Raw genomic sequence first — 840 nt, 5'->3', positions numbered from 1 at the left:
ACCGCCGGGCTTGTTTTATCATGACAAACTGAGGGATACCAGTGATTTATTAGCACAGGCAAGCAAATCCTTGTCGCATGGAAACAGAATAAACGAATGGAAAAAAGAAATGCGCAAATGATGCAGCCGCGAGCGTGTTATGGGGCGATAAAAGATTACCGACGGCGGAGAGTGTGTAGTGTGGCGCGGATGCAGGAGATGAGTCTGCGCACGGAAAAAAACAAAATTGAAAGCCAACGACAAAATGCGCAAAAATTGAAGATGAAAACAATTCGTGTGACAACTGCCGTGTGGAAACACCATGTGCATTAATTTCATTTATTGAATTTTAGTACAAACCCTATAGGAAAAAGCAGCGCAAATTGAAAGACTGTATACATCAGACTCGTACGTCAGATTCATATCCTTCTTTTAAAATGTTTACTCGAAAAACGTTTAAAAAAACGGTTTTTTTAAATAAAAAAAAAACGTTTAAGAAATATAATCAAAATATGTTTCCTTTATCTATGGAAAAGTTTGTTTTTTCACTGAATGAAATTAATACATTTTCGTATACATATATACATACCCGCACAGCATTTTATATTTTATATACATAGCAGAAACATAAAATTTGAAATATTGCTATATGACAGATACGTAGCAATACGTATAAATCGTATAGCAGATACATGTTTAATACCAATGAATGTCCGCGCTTAAATACGTAATTTACGTTACATATATATCAAATACATATTCGCAACGTATAACAATATGTATTCAATACGTGCTAAATATGTAAATTATGTATATTAAATACATATCCGTTACTTATAACAATATATATTCAATACGTGT

This window comes from Wasmannia auropunctata, unplaced genomic scaffold, assembly GCF_000956235.1.
Source record: "Wasmannia auropunctata unplaced genomic scaffold, wasmannia.A_1.0 LD336074.1, whole genome shotgun sequence".
Classification (NCBI taxonomy): domain Eukaryota; kingdom Metazoa; phylum Arthropoda; class Insecta; order Hymenoptera; family Formicidae; genus Wasmannia; species Wasmannia auropunctata.
The sequence above is the reverse complement of the archived record's forward strand: the minus strand, read 5'-3'. Positions refer to the sequence as shown.